A 16,648-nucleotide genomic window follows, 5' to 3' on the forward strand; every position below is an offset into this window, starting at 1 on the left:
GCCATTGAGAAGTGAGTTCTTTATCGTGACAACGCGTACCGTGACACGGGGCCTCCGTTTTTAAGGTCTCATCCGAAGGACCCGCAACTTTCACTTCAAAATGCCGAGCGCTTGGCGAAGGAACAGTTGCTACCCATTTTTTTATTGACTTAGGTCAGTCGCGGCCGTGATTCGAGCAAACGACCTTCCGATCACGGAGCGATGAGCCAATCGGAGCGATTAATCACTAAATTACTTAAATTGAAGAGGAAATTTTGGGGATGCCTTGTCCCTTCTTCAGACGTACACAACATATGAATAATATATAATTTTTCTCTTTAAATGGTGTTTTAATATGTCGATAGTATAAGTACTGAGCACAGTCAAGAAATCGGATATTGAAATTTGTATTAATGTCGTATCAACTCCCGGTAGATGTTATATGTGATAAAATTTATAAATTCGATTAATTATAGATTTTAATTTATTTGACTTTATTTTGATGTTTGTTTGATTGAGTTTGATTGAATTTCGACTTTTAATACGCAAACGGGTATTTATAAAACAAAAACATCTGGTCGTAGAAATCTATTTATGAAGGCAAAATGTGTTCTGTTATTAGGCCTGACAAAAATAGTTGAAATACGTTTTACATTTCCCGATAAATGCAAAAAAAATGTTTTAAAACAAAATAAGAAGAATCAATTGAAAATTCTAAAATCCAAGTTAAGGTTGGTTGCACAAATTACGACCGATAAACACAACCTATTTCAAAATACTGTACTTGTACATAAATTGGCGTATTCAAAATTTAGCGTAATCACTAGGTATGGAGTTGTTGGCGAAATCATGAATTAGCGCTATACATGTCCGTGTCGTATATAGTACATGTATTTATAAATGATTTCTTAGCGGTATTCATGAATTAGCGAATCGTTGTCTGGGCCAAAGCCGCTAAAATATGAAGCCCACGATTTAGGTACACATACAGTACGCTTTCCTAACCAAAAATACTTTAGTTAACTATCGTTTATTATAGTTAACTATAGTATCAAAGTTTTTCACTGTATTAAATCAAAGTATTTTTGTCCCCCGCTTTCACTGAAAGTGGGGGATATTAATTTTGGTCTGTCTGTCCGTCCGTCTGTTGCCTGTCTGTAACACTTTCGTTTCCGTGCGATAACTCGAGAACCTTTGAGCTTTCGCAACGAAATTTTGCATAGCAACTTCCTATGGCCTAAAGAAGAATCCTATTGATTTTGAGGTCAAAAGGTCAAAGGTCAATGTCATAAATTCATAAATCCTGTCTGTATTAACACTTTCGTTTCCGCGCGATATCTCGAGAATCCTTTGAGCTTTTGCAGTGAAGTTGTACTTAACAACTCCCTGTGGCCTAAGGAAGACCCCTATTGATTTTGAGGTCAAAGTTCAAGGTCGTAAATTCATAAATTCCGTCTGCGTGCAACACTTTCGTTTCCCGGCCATATCTCAAGAAGCTTTAGAGCTTTTGCAATGAAATTTTATACCATTACTCCCTATGGCCTCCCTCGCCCCTCTCAAAGTGTCCCGCCCCGTTTGTTCTTAAATCATTATCATTTATTGTATTAAAAGTCACTTGGCACTATTTTTAGCATAGGGGAATGTGGAGAGTTATTACGTATAATACAGGTTGTCGGCGGACTTTATATTCTTAATACATCTATTAAAACTGTTTAGTAAAGGCTAAATTAGACACCATGTATTGTGTAAAATTTTGACAATATCGAACGTGAATATAAACATTATATGTGACCTAATGTTTGCATTTAATTTGCTATGTAATCAGGTGCCTCCATGGTCTAGGGGTATGACTCTCGCTTAGCAAGTGAGAGTTCCCGGGTTCCAATCCCGGACGATCCTTATTTTTTTTTTTTTTTTTTTTTTTTTTTTTTTTTTGATTTACTATTATATGATAGTATAAGGCATGTGAAATGAAAATGTTATGACGTGTGGCTTATACAAACTCATAAAATCATTATTACAGTGTGATATATGTTCTATATAAAAAGAATCTTCTATACACATATTAAAGAATAAGCAATGAAATCTTTATATCCATACTGGCATCTTTCTATTTCCTTCAATATATATGTATACATTTAATAATTCTACAAATCCAAAGGGGGGGGGGGGTCCGACCCCCCCCCCTTCTCCGAACTGCACATGCTCTTCTTTTTTCCCTAAGCGGGGGACACAAATTTTCTGAATTAGCTTGTCTGCACGTAATAACAAGTGCGCTCTGAGAAAAAAGGATAACGTTTTCACACGTTGATAAATGTTATTGTCACCCGCTTTCACTCAAAGTGGGGGATATTAATTTGGGTCTGTCTGTCCGTCCGTCCGTCTAGCTGTATTTCTGTCTGTCTGTAACACTTTCGTTTCCGTGCGATATCTCGAGAATCCTTTGAGCTTTCACAATGAAATTTTGCATAGCAACTCCTTACTCCCTCAAAGTTCAAGGGCGTAAATTCATACATTCCTTCTGTGTGTAAAACTTTCGTTTCCGGGCGATATCTCAAGAAGCTTTTGAGCTTTTGCAATGAAATTTTATACCATAACTCCCCTATGGCCTCTTTCTCCCCTCTCAAAGTGTCCCGTCCCGGTTTTTTTTTATTTAATGTATTAAAAGTCGCTTGGCACTATTTTTAGCACAGGGGCATGTGGAGCGTTATTACGTATAATACAGGTTGTCGGCGGACTTTATATTCTAATTACATCTATTAGAACTGTGTAGTAAAGGCTAAATTAGACACTGTATTGTGTAAAATTTTGACATTATCGAACGTGAATATAAACATTATATGTGACCTAATGTTTGCATTTAATTTTTTTTATTTACTAAATAATAGTATTTTAAATGATAGTATTCAACATGTGAAATGAAAAAGTTATGACGTCTGACGTCTTCAAACTCATAAAATTATAATTTCTCGCGTTACGATAGTATAGCGAGAAATAGTTGTCCTAACGACATGTAAACAAATTGTATGTACCGAAACGGAAGTCTCGTTTATGTATGTAGTAGCATTTGTATACTGGGTAACAGCCAATGAAATTAGATTTTGGAAACGACGTGTTTGAATAGTTTTCTTGTAGTGTTAGAGTTCAGTTTCTAGCGCACGCTCTGCCCGAGCAAGTCTAATTTTTGCGGGATGGACGCTAGGAGAATGGAGTTTGCTCAAACTATTTCGGAAGAAGTCAATTTAGCAGTTTCTAGACAGCGAGCAGATTTATTGAACAGTTTGCAGACCATGATAGACTCTAAGCTCTCGAATTTTCAGCAGAATATTCAACAAATCTCAACTTCGCAGATAAACAGAATCGAAGAGAATCTCAGCGACCATTACGTTTTCAGGAAGAAAGGCAATGACATCAATACAAGCATGAGGCGCGTGTGCTATCAAAACTAAAAGAAGCAAACGAGCATCTTAGTTCAGCCATGGTAAACGAAGAAAATATCGAGTCAGCCAAATCTAGCATCACAGAAGGTATTTAGTTAGTAGAGAATGGACAAAAGCTTATAAAGTTAGCAGACACGTCTCAGTTAGGATGGAAAGTAGTAAAGGAATACGAAACAAATCCTATTGCGGCCGACTCCGACGATGAAAAGAAAATGTATCGAGCCACAATGAGAGCAGAACGGAAGGCCAAAGAGGACAGATATTTGAAAAGAAGATCTTATAGATTTGCACCTTACTTCAAGAGGCCACCTGCAGAAACTTTTTCTCGCATGGAGACGGATGAAAAGAATTCTACAAGCAAGCCAGGCAGATGCTATGACTGTGGGGCGAAGGGCCATTGGAGCCGGGACTGCCCAAGAAAAGAAGAGAATAAGATAAGTGAAAATTTCAATGAAATAGTTAGCGAATTTGAAAATGAAATTTATCCAAAAGTTGACGAAATTTTTTAAATAATTATTACATGTAGTCCGGTTGGGCGTTTGAGGTCACAGGTGAGTGAATGGGAAGCTATAGGAGCGAATGAAAGCATTGTTCAATTGATCAAGGTAGGTTATAGAATTCCATTCAAAACTGAACCACCCAACAGGTCAGCATTGAATGACAAAGAATTTGTGACAAAGGAAATAGAAAATCTATTATAGAAGGGGTGTATTTCAAAGGTTTGTAATATTCCTTAAGTTGTCAATCCACTGACTGTCGCGAGAAACAGAAACGGTAAGCCACGCCTAGTACTTGACTGCAGACATATAAATCTACATTAACAAAATTTAACAGGTTGAGACCACTCGCCCAAATGGGATATAATAGCCCGTTTGGGATATAATATCCCAAATGGGATATAAATTTAGTGCAAAAATGAAAATTTTTATTTTGGCTATAAATATCATAAATCCGCATCAAGATACTTTAAAAGGAATAGCTTTTGGTTAAAATTAACAAGTTTTTCTGTATGCCCACTGTTTAGGAGATTGATCCCTCGAAAGTTCGTTAACTTCTTGGGGATCAATCTAACAAACTGTAGGGTTGCAGAAAACTTTCCTTGCCAAAAGCTATTCCTTTTTAAGTATCTTGATGCGGATGTATGATATTTATTGCCTAAATAAAAATTTTCATTTTTTGCACTGTAAATTTATATCCCACATGGGATATTATATCCTCAACGGGCTATTATATCCCATTTGGGCGAGTGGTCCCAACCTGTTTAAGTACAGATATGAAGATGTTTCAGTAGCTAAAGAAATGTTAAAAAGGGGGGAATTTATTTTCACATTTGATCTTAAATCCCTTTAACATCATATTGAGATTTTCAATGACCACAGAGATTTTCTAGGGTTTTCATGGGAAGTCGATGGGAAAATTCATTATTATGTTTTTGATGTTTTACCTCTCGGTATATCTACTGCAGGCTATATATTTACGAAAGTTCTGAGAGAACCTGTTAAGTTTTTGAGAGCAAAAGGTATCAGAATCATTACTTTTTTAGATGATGGTATTGGAGCTGAATCTTGTTTAGATAGCGCAAAATATGTTTAATTAGCATTTACGTTAAGCAACATTTTGAAAAGCTAGGATTTTTTTTTGCTGAAGATAAATGTGAATGGCTTCCTACCAAAGATCAAATATGGTTAGGATTGTTCTGGGATAGGGCAAAAGGTAGAATTTTTATTACAGAAGACAGGATTGAGCGTCTTAAAAATTGTTTAAACATTGTTCATTCGAAAGTTATGAAGAAGTGCTTTCTTCCAAGTTAAAGAATTGGCAAAAATTGTGGGCCAGATTATTTCAATGAAGGCAGTTATTGGAAATATTGGCAGACTGAAAACAAGACATTTGTATGATTGCATAATGAGCAGAGCAAGTTGGAACTCAAAGGTAAAAATGCCCACTAATGCTTTAAATGAAATTGAATTTTGGCGGGAAAGTTTAAATTCTTTGAACGAATATGGTTGTCTTATTGAATGTTTTGATGCATCAGATGTATGCAATTTTCATTTATTTTGTGATGCCTCGGATGTAGGCTATGGTGGTTTTATTGAATGTATGTCGGATGACAACGAAAAAATTAGTATCGGAAGTGTGTCTGGTAGTTGCACAGAAAATGAAAGTCAGCAAAGTTCAACATGGAGAGCGCTAGAAGCTGTTAAGAGGGTTATCAAGAGTAATATTTTACATTTAACCAATGAAAACATCAAAATTATTTCAGATAACAAAAATGTTTCTGGGATTTTACAAGTTGGTAGTAGAAAACCTTATTTGCAAAATATTGCTGATGAAATTTTTAATACTTGTTCAGAAAACAATATTCAAATAAATCCTATTTGGAAGCCCAGGGCAGAAAATAAAAAAAGCGGACAGTTTGAGTCGTTTGACGGATATGGATGATTGGTCAATTGATGAAGAATTTTTTTATTATTATGAAAAACTGTGGGGTGTGCATACAACTGACAGGCTTGCCACACATTACAACAGAAAATGCATTAGATTTAATTCAAAGTATTGGTGTCCAGGCACAGAAACTATAAACGCTTTTAACGCTTGTTGGACAGAGGAAAACAATTGGCTGGTTCCTCCTCCAAATTTAATTTTAAAAGATATTAAAAAAAATGTGTTTCAGACAAAGCAAAGGCAACTTTGATTATTCCAGAATGGAAATCATCTCCATTCTGGCCGATGTTGTTTGATGGTAAAAAATCTAAAAGTTTTGTTCAGTCTTGGGAATATTTACCAGAGAAAAAGCTAATAACTTGCGGTAAAAGTAAAAAATCAGTATTTGCCAAATTTCCTCTGGATTTCAAAATGGTAGCACTAAAAATTAGTTTTAATGAAAAAAAAAATGGAAAGGTTGAGATGTATTTCATGCATATTGTGAACAGAGAGTACAAGATAGTGGTGTCCCTTTGACAAGTAATCTGGGAAACCTTAGCAACCACATGTCAAAGTATCTTCTGTTTTCCAAAAGTGAAAATACAAATAAAGCGTATACAAACAGTTTTCAGCGATGGAAGAAGTTTATCAGCGATCATGGACACAGTGAAATTCCAGCAAAACCTGTGCATGTTGCGTTATATATAACCCATTTATTGGATAATGGTGCATCTTATTCCACCGTGAATTCTACAATTTATTCGATCAAATTGATGGACAGTTTATGCGATTTGGATGATCCCACAGAAAATTCGTTTGTAAAATCACTTCAAGAATCGGCAAAAAGATTAGCTGCAAAACCTGTGCGTAGGAAAGATCCCATCGACAACGATATGTTGAAGAGTTTATGTTCATTGCATAAAGACACAGACGATGTTTTGATTTTAAGAAATTTAGCAATGATATTGTTAGGATTTGCAGGGTTTTTGAGATTCGACGAGATAAGCTCTTTAAAATGTAGCAATATTTTGGTTGAAGATGATTATTTAAAGCTTTTTATTGAAAAAAGTAAAAATGATCAGTTGAGAGAAGGTAACGAAGTGTTAATAGCTAAGGGTGTTACATGCGCTTGTCCATACAATATGTTTTTGCGTTATGTATCTGCAGCAAATATTAATTTGTTGTCTTCCGATTTTATTTTTAAGCTTGTTCAGAAGCAGGGTGTTGCACAGTTGATTAATAAAAATAAACCCATTAGTTACACTGCAGCAAAAGAAAACGTAAGTATGTTGAAATCTGTGGCTCCGAATTTAAATATTGGAATTCATTCACTTAGGTCAGGTGGTGCTTCTGTTGCAGCCAATTCAAATGTTGACGAAAGATGTATACAAAGGCACGGTCGTTGGAAATGTGTTTCAAGCAAAAATATTTATATAAAAGATTCAGTTGTTACGAGGCTTCACGTATCCAAAAAATTGGGTTTATAAATTTGTTAATCCCCTCGTCTTTCTCTCCCTTTCTTTGGTAATTTTCTAGCGTCCTCTTACAATGCGCTATGTACAATGCATATACTGTTGTTGTTGTTTTGTGATTAGTGAAGTGCAGTGTGGACTTATGATTTCTCGCGTTACGATAGTATAGCGAGAAATAGTTGTCCTAACGACATGTAAACAAATTGTATGTACCGAAACGAAAGTTTATGTATGTAGTAGCATTTGTATACTGGGTAACAGCCAATGAAATTAGATTTTGGAAATGACGTGATTGAATAGTTTTCTTGTAGTGTTAGAGTTCAGTTTCTAGCGCACGCTCTGCCCGAGCAAGTCTAATTTTAGCATTTTAATTTTTTTTCCTTTTTTAAAATTTACATAATTATACATAGGTTTGTAAGAATGAGTCCGCCATTCATTTTGTTTTCCTCGCAATTGCTGCGGACTTACAGGTTTCCATAGTTTTTTAAACACAAAATTGTGAATTTTTATCTATGGTTTTTCCTGGGCGGCGAGGGAAGCATAGTTGGGTTTACATTTTACTATAATAGTACTGCTCTGTTTGCTGTGAGAAATAAATCCTAGCGTCCTCTTACAATGCGCTACAATGCATATACTGTTGTTGTTGTTTTGTGATTAGTGAAGTGCAGTGTGGACTCATTATTACAGTGTGTTAAATATTCTACATGTATATAAAAAGAATCTTCTGTGCACTCCACAAAGATTGTTTAGTTCAAGTCCTTCGGGATATGTATGGTTTCAAGCCTTAGATTGTTCACGGTAGCTCAGTCGGTAGAGCGCTCGCTTCATAATCGAGAGGTCGTGAGTTTAAATCTCGGCCGCGACTGACCTAAGTCGATAAAAAAATTGGTAGCAACTGTTCCATCGCCATGCGCTCGGCACTTTGAAGTGAAAGTTGCGGGTCTTTCGGATAAGACCTTAAAAACTGAGGCTCCGTGTCACGGTAGGCGTTTTCACGATAAAGATCCCTCACTGCTCAATGGCCCAGAGTGCCGAGTAAAGGTCAAAATTTGAAGCCCTTAACCGGTATATGGTGACGTCTCTATATGAGTGAAAAATCCTCGAATAGGACGTAAAACAGCATACAATCAATTAATCAATCAATCAAGCCTTAGAGAGGCAGAAGTAATATACTTGTAAATCAAATGTCTTGTTTTCAGTGAAAATTACGCTGTAGCAGTCGTATTTAAAATAATAATGAGATTCTCGAGAGGTTACCTAATCTTATTTTTGGTTCAAAATGGAAGCATTGGGATGATATTTTTTTCTTAGATTTTGTACTAATTATCATTCTCGATATTTGTTTTGTAATTTAGCTGACAATTTTAGAGGATCGATGACTTAGTTGGAAGCCGTTAACTGTTTATCAGAACATGTGCGTTTTTTGTTTGTTTGTTTGGTTGTTTTTTTTTTTTTTTTTTTGTTTTTTGTTTTTTTTTTTTTTTTGGTTTGTTTGTTTGTTTGTTGTTTCTTTTTAGTATCTCCCTAAACACCATGCAGAAGCCTTTCTGTTTTAACCCTTTCTCTACCGCATCGGTCAATATGACTCATAGCGCGTTAAATCACGACTTTGCGCAAACAGGATCTCCCTATCTTTTTTATGATAGCGTAAAGGTATATAAACTACATATAATCTTTTAGGAAATTTCCTCTACTTTTAAACCATGTAAAAATTTTATGCCACATACGTCAGCAATGAATAGACTTTACGTTTTGAAGACATTCATGACTTTTTGAAACAAGAGGCCCAAGGGCCTTAACGGCACTTGAGTATAATACACCAATCTAGAGGATCCATAGAGTATAAATGAAATATAAAGATAAGGAACAGTATTCAATCTCGAATGTCCAATGAAACGATACAAATTTGGAGCGCAGCAAACATGCACCTCAAAATTTAGAGGTGGGATTAGGTGCCATGGAGGTGTGGGCATCCCCTGCCGACCAGTCACACCCGCTGTGTGCTCCTTGTCATGATCGGGTAATAACGGAAAAATCCGTAGACAGTTCTGTGTATAAATAATGGCCTAACAATTAGTATGAAAAACGTCAGTCAGCATTTGACTCAATGATAGGTTGTATGTGCTGACAGGGTCATTGTACCGACCGTAAAAAGATGCGAAAAGATAACTTCAAACGAGACTGTTGATATCCTTGTTTCATCAACTTGTTTGTCAATAGCTTGCCTCGTTTTAGAAATTGTTCATACGTAGAGCATGCTTTTGCGTATCGAATCAACTAAGAGACATAAACACCGTTTGCAGGTGATAAGGGTATATTGCTACATAAAGAAGGGACATTGACGATTGAAAAGTTGAAGTCATCAGGATTATCACAAAGCTTTGTTGTTAGGTTACCATTAACATCTTTTTCTAGTAAAAGATCTAAATATGAAACAGGGGTGTCAGAATCTGTGATTTCTTTTATTTCAAGCTCACTGGGATATATCGAGTCGACATATGAATGAAAGTTACTATCATTTGTTAATTGATAATAGGTCGTCGATATATCGAAATGTCGAGTTGAAAGCCACAGCAAGTGTTTTCTTCTTCTCATGTAGAAGTTTTTAAATAAATTCTGCTTCATATGAATACAAAAATAGGTCTGCTAACAACGGGGTGCAATTGGGACCCACGGGAATTCCAACAGATTGTTTGAAGACCTAATCTCCAAAAACTACATAGATATTGTCAATCAGAAACTCAAGCATCTTTTTAATATCAACTTCAGAGTACTTGTGTGTACAATCAGAGTGCTTTTTAACAAAAAAGTTTTGTAAATTACCAATGACAAGGTAAGTATATTTACGAGTTCCATTTTTATTGAAAAAGCAGTTTCTATGATGTCAAAAAGCCTGGACTTCAATTTATCGTGGGGAATGGTTGTATAAAGTGTTGAAAAGTCGTACGTTTTGTTGCTATTGATTTTTGTAAAATTTTATGATTTCTAATTTTCCAAAAGTTCTTAGGAGTTTTTAAGTATCCACATCTGATTCACACCACTTCTCAAATTTACTGTTGTACAGTATAAAATGAACTGAAAGGTGGAGCCTTGTTGCCCAAAAGCAAGAAAAAAAGGATGATCAGGATCAACAAAATAATTAGTCTAGTATTCATTAACAGTTCATAAATAAGGTTCTAATTTGTTCCCTATTTATCACTAACACCATACAGTATATGCAGGCATGCTGCGAAAACGCGCCTAACGCTATGATAAACACATATACCTGAATGCTGCTATCGTTACAGGGGTGTGTACATGTTGAGAGAATTGCATCCTATTTTACATTTATTGATATATGCATCTCAGAAAAAATGAAATCCATTGACAACTCAACGGTAAAATTATTGTCACTGTATACAGGTAAAATTGCAACGTATGTTCAACATATGTTTCGAGTAACATATGTTGAACATACGTTGTACATATGTTGACCATATGAATTTTCGACAGTATGTTGAACATATGTTGAAAACATATGTTGAACATATGTTTGAAATATATGTTGAACATATAGCAGACTCAAAACATATGTTGAACATATGTTTGTGGTAACTATATGTTTAACATATGTTGAACATATTTTAAACATATGGTTGTTTCAAACGTATGTTCAACATATGTTGAGTTTCACATAAAATTCATACTGAACATTATATAACAACCAATAGCCTTTTCCATTTTATTTCATTTAATATTAAATTAATGTTATCGTTATTTGAATTAATTTTATTCTAATTTAACGAGAAAAAAAAATATGTTAATTAATTTAATGTGAATCAGTGAACCAGCAATAATATAGTATTAAGCCTAATATGAAAAACATGAGTTATATATTTTAACACGTAAGGGGGGGGGTCCAGCAAATTTTAAAAGGGGGGTTTCCAGGTTGCATAGAATGCATAGAATCGCATCATAGGCACTTCAAGCCCATATCAACGGTTTTCGAAGGGGGCAATGGTCAATTTTGGCAAATATTTCGTGCAGAATCATTATTGCATATATTTGCACAGAGTCATAAATTACCTGTTTCCTTTGCACAAATATTTATTTAGAAGCTAGTGGTAGATCGGAGGAAGGGGTGTTTATGGGTTGTAACACTGTTGATGTTCGTTTATAAAACTGACATGTTACTACATGTCACTGACATGTACTAGTAGTATAGAGAAAGAAAGAATTATGCGCATTAGTGGAATTCTGAAAAATCTGACAATGGTCAGCGACATTCAGCAGCTTATGACTTATCTGATCAAGTTAGTACAAAAAAGAAACCCACCATATGGCATGTCTAAACAAAGAGTATGCTAAAATTTCAAGCATCTGCGATGAGTAGTTGCTGAGAAAACTGCGACAAAAATTTGTTATGCATGATACGGACAGACGCACGGATAAACAGAATTCGTACAAAAATGAATCCCACCATATGACATGCCTGAACAAAGATTGTGCTAAAATTTCAAGCATCTGCAATGAGTAGTTACTGAGAAAAATGCGACCAAAATTTGTTACGGACAGACAGACAGACACACAGGGGTAAAACAGTATTCCCCCCTCTCCTTCGGAGCGGGGGTATAATTATACATATATAAGTATTTACACGTACTTCAAAAAATGTTTGATCATCTTGATCCGTTTATTTAATAAATATATATACTTTAGTCCGACTTTGTTATAGTTCGACTTCGTTATGGTCCGACTTTGTCATAGTCCGACATTGTTATGGTCCGTCTTATCTATTAATCAACTTGTTTGTCAATAACTTACCTTGTTTTAGAAATTGTTCATACGTAGAGCATGCTCTGGCGTATCGAATCAACTGAGAGATATAAACCCCATATGCAGGTGATAAGGGTATATTGCTGCATAAATAAGGGACGTTGACGATTGAAAAGTTAAAGTCATCACGTTTATCATAAAGCTTTGTTGTTATATTACCATTAACATCTTTTTCTAATAAAATATCCAAATATGAAACAGATGTGTCAGACTCTGTGTATCTTTTATCTCAAGCTCGACGGGATATTTCGTGTCGACATAAGAATGGAAATAACCATTGTTAATTGACAATAGGTCGTCGATAAATCTAAATGTAGAGTTGAAGGCCACAGCAAGTGTTTCCTTCTTTTGACGTAAAAGATTTTGAACAAATTCTGCTTCATATAAAGACAAAAATAGGTCTGCTAATAACGGGGCGCAATTGGTACCCCTGGGAATTCCAATAGATTGTTGGAAGCCCTGGTCTCCAAAAACCACATAGATATTGTCAATCAGAAACTCGAGCATCTTTTTATTGTCAGCTTCAGAGCACTTGTGTGTACAATCAAATTGTTTTTTAACAAAGTAATTTTGCAAATGACCAATGACAAGGTAAGTAAATCTACGAGTTCCATTTTTATTGAAAAAGAAGCTGTCAACGATGTCAGAAAGTCTGGACTTTAATTTATCGTGGGTAATAGTGGTATATAAAGTTGAAAAGTCGTAAGTTTTTATGTTTTTGATTTTGGTAAAATTTTGTGATTTCAAATGTTCCAAAGGTCCCTTGGAATTTTTTAGTATCCACACCTGATTAACACCACTTCTTGAATATATTGTTGCACAGTACTCTTGAAGTTTCTCCTCCACTACTGTTAATATCTAAGTGACGAGTAAAGAAAGAGGCTTGGTAGAACATTTACTGGAACCCACTATGTATCTTTGTTTGTAAGGATTTTAAGAAGTTTCGGAATCCAATATAGATATGGTAATTCAAGTTCATTTTGGTTGTTGGGAATATTAAAAATGTTCAAAACTGACATATGATTTCGAAGAATTTCCTCCTTAGAAAGGGAGCTATGGGTATAAGTTGGATTGCCACTTGTAGAATTAAATTCTAGTTCCTCTAAAATACAATTTATATAAGGACCCTTACAAACAAAGACAATGTTGTCACCTGCCTTGTCAGCAGGGACCAGTAGGTACTGATCGTGTTATCTAATCTATCTTATTCTTTTTTCACTTCTGAATTATTGAATACAGAAGGATAGATGGTTTTCATAGGACCCCTCAATCGTTTAATGCGAGATTTTAACATATATCTGATACATGTAATCTATTCTGACAAACTGTCAAGGCAAGGTCTTCTTTTTCATGTCTGACCCAACGCCTGGCGTAATCCTCTACAGAATCCATAATATGTATGAAATTACGACGCCAGTTAAAGGATCGGGGTTCCCTATATTTAGGACCTTTTAAAATGAGTGATCTAAGGTGCTCATTTTTATGTATATTTACGTCACCAGTAATAACGTGTCCAACAGGAACTATAGTTATAGGGTGAAGAAGAACATGAACACGAAGGAGGATTATGTTTCAGATATTCGATATCCAGGCCCTGTAAAGTTTTTTTGTAAATAAAAAGTTTGGAAGCAATAATCGATGTATATTTTTAGGAAATACAAGGTCTAGTCTTCAACTTGAAATATAGTTGAATACAAGACTGGACCCTTTTGTGATTAAGAATATTACTTATATTAACCGCGTCAATTCCTTCTTTGTTGGCATATTGGAGTTTAAGAAAAAAACAGGTTTTTGCTGCATTTTCTTCTGTAAAACGTGTCAGTTTAAAAAGCCTATGATTTGCAATATCCATAATCACAGATCCGAGCCTGTATTCTGGTGTTGAGGGAAAAAAAATGGACTTTCCTTGGCCTTTTCAAGTAGACTATTCAAAAGTTTCAAAGGGACAGAGTAAAGTTTGCGAATGTGATGAAGACCTAACTGTTAATTTACATAAGATAGTAACGAATCAAAAGATACATCGTGTATTGAAAGTTTATTGTAAGACCGATGCCCATGACTACGTTTACATCAAAAGACCCATCACATTGACATTGTTACACAGTGGACTGGAAAGATTTCCCCACACTATCGACATTGTCATTGCATCCATAGGGAAAGACCGCCCCAAGTTTCCTAATCCAAAATTCTTCTCGTTGTCTACGGAAAGGTGTACTCAATGATGGACTGTTTGTATGATGGTAATTCTTTTCTAGAATTCTAACTTTCATTGACAAAATTGAATGATCAGGTAAGTTAAAGTGCTTGTAGAGAAGATGCTGGCCCCCGTTGTTTATTTGAAATATATGACCCGATATTCTTTTATGACGTGAACCCTTGGTTTCACCAACATAAATAAGTCCACAAAGAGTACATTCTATTCCGTAGACAACATTAGAAGATTTGCAGTTCAAATTTTCCCAAGTTTTGGTATAGAAGCTTTGTCCAGTAAGACTACTATTGAAAGAAGTGTTAGTTATCAAAATGTCACAGGTTTTACAGTTTTTCGCAGAACATTTTGAAATAGAAGACATGGGATAAGAAAAGGAATCTTCAAATATGTCTCTCATAGAAACTTTACATTCTTTCAAATTTTTGTATGAACTATCGGTTTTATACCAAAACTGGGAATCTGAAGATTGCACATATGACATATATGTAATATCCCTGAGGATTATCCGAGGGGTACCGAATGAACTCTTCGAGTCTGTGTCCCTTGTAGACTCAAAAGAGTGACGCCTTTTTATATTGGGCGACGCGTCTGCCAGTATCTTTTTGTAATACTTTGTACTATTCAAGAATGAATAAGTACCGAACGACAAGTATCCTCGGGGACAGACTGTCCACCAGCAGAGATACATGTTCGGTGGTTAAAATGAAATATGTTGAGATAACGAACAGTATTCGAGTGTATGAGGAATAAAATTGATTCTGTCTCACTGTAATCTCTAAGTTGTTGTTGACTTCTTCCGTGGCCTTGAAATTTTTCATTCATAAAAGGTTTCTGTGGTCTTTCTGCTTGGTATTTCTGACGCACTTCATTTATATCTTCCTTCATCTGGGACATTTTAGTATCCAGTTTCTGTGTTATAGCTTTCAGTTCATCCATCTGTGGATTACTGGCTATAGTTTGGATTATTGCTTTCTTGATGTCCTTTTTTCTTAGTTTGTCTTGTTCCACTTCCTTATTGCTCGTCTTAATTCATCAAAATTTATTGACTCCTTGAAGATATTACCCAGTAATGTCCTTCAACTTTTCCGATAAACCATTCCAGAACATGTCTCGCAACATCTGATCTGTGTTGATTGGAATGATTTCATCATTCTGGATGGCTTTATTTTGGAGATCTTCTAATCGACAACTCCACTCTGACACATCTTCATTATCTCTTTGAGCTGCACTGTAAAACTGAGATAGCAAGTTTTCATTGTCATCTACAGTTCCGTAAACACTTTCAAATCTGTGCATTATCTCCTCTAATGATGCATCAGGTCCATGTCTCATAAGTACTCTGGCTGCATTTCCACGCAATGACCTCCTCATGCTCTATAAAAGTATGGCTGGTTTTACATGGTGTCACTTTTCTTATCTCCAGAAAAGACTGGGAGTTTTGGAAGATGAGATGAAATAATCGCAAATTCCGGGGAACTGTTGCTTGCACCTGAAGTTGTGTCCCCTTGAAATAATCTGGTGCTGTCCAGTGTGTATAACTTGTCATCGAAGCTTTTAGTTCCTTGGCAGACTTTGCTTTTTTTTTACTCCTAACTCATTGAAAGATTTTGCTAGTTGTTGAAGTTCTGTTTCACACATATCTTCTGTTTTTTTCTGGATCGACACTCATGATGATGGTTGAGTTGAGAGATTACTAGTATTCTTTAATTTCTGAGAACTTCACTTAACTAAATGTATACTTACTATCTATATTTCACTAGCACTATACTACTGTCTATTGCTAGCTAACTACTCCTAATCTAATCTTAAGTTAATTGAACTACATGTAGATCATGAATTTAAAATAATTTCTGAAAAGAAGAAATAATGAGAGGCTGAAAAAAAATCTGACTAAATTTCGAATTCCCTGAAACAAAATTTGATAATTAACAGCAATATATATTACCACCAGTAGCTAATAAACTGTTTTTTCAAATGCTGTTTAAGAAGACCAAATTGTTTAAATTAATGAACTAAAAATACTTACATAAACTTGACTTAAATAAATGATCTAACTTATACTCTATGAATTGACTGCAAGTTCAACTAATCAATATCTAATACAGTAAGACTCGGATATAGCGAAGTCCTGGGGACCTGTGAATTGACTTCGTTATATCCGTAATTCGTTATATCCGTATAACGATTTCGTTAAAGTATATATAACGAATTCGCCATATGCATCTTTTCCTTCAAGTATGACTACCAAGTATGTTTCGGGGAGGTATTAAATACAAAATATCACTTGGGGTACTAAATATTTTTGG

General features: G+C 35.2%; 1 pseudogene; it reads left to right on the forward strand.

Annotated features, from left to right (window-relative positions):
* Window positions 1–3,170: 3,170 nt before the first annotated feature.
* On the forward strand, window positions 3,171–4,769 carry LOC133193091 (uncharacterized; annotated as a pseudogene).
* Window positions 4,770–16,648: the final 11,879 nt, after the last annotated feature.

The sequence above is a fragment of the Saccostrea echinata genome, unplaced genomic scaffold (genome assembly GCF_033153115.1).
Source record: "Saccostrea echinata isolate AGI-Se365-2 ecotype Australia unplaced genomic scaffold, CSIRO_AGI_Sech_v1 ptg000027l, whole genome shotgun sequence".
Lineage (NCBI taxonomy): Eukaryota > Metazoa > Mollusca > Bivalvia > Ostreida > Ostreidae > Saccostrea > Saccostrea echinata.